This window comes from Octopus sinensis, linkage group LG10 (genome assembly GCF_006345805.1).
Source record: "Octopus sinensis linkage group LG10, ASM634580v1, whole genome shotgun sequence".
NCBI classification, from domain to species: domain Eukaryota; kingdom Metazoa; phylum Mollusca; class Cephalopoda; order Octopoda; family Octopodidae; genus Octopus; species Octopus sinensis.
In genome coordinates, this window is record NC_043006.1 from 31,897,893 (window position 1) to 31,898,403 (window position 511).

A 511-nucleotide genomic window follows, 5' to 3' on the forward strand; every position below is an offset into this window, starting at 1 on the left:
GGACGTTAAACGATGATGATAATGAATTACCTCCAACTTAATGTGGAGGTTGTGTTAGAACACAGATGACTGCATTATTTATCATGAATGGATTTCTCATAAGGACTCGTGGTGCAAAGAAGCACTTGTGTTTATATCGTTTGCTACAGCCACTGGAATTGTGAGATATTCAACTCTTATGCCAGTACCACATGCCTGTCACTGATGAGGCCGGGCAGAGCGAAATCACGTGATCTGACAGTTCTGGTGGCCACAGATGTCGTCTGTCAACGATATAAATACAGGTGCTTTTGTGCACCACAAGTCTATTAAAGAGGTCCTTTCAAGGTAGATAACAGTATTTTGTGTTCCAACAAAACATTCACATTAAGTTGGAGATCAAGATTACTTTTTGATATATATATATATCATCATCATCATCATCGTTTAACGTCCGTTCTCCATGCTAGCATGGGTTGGACGGTTCGACCGGGGATCTGGGAAGCCAGAAGGCTGCACCAGGCTCCAGTCT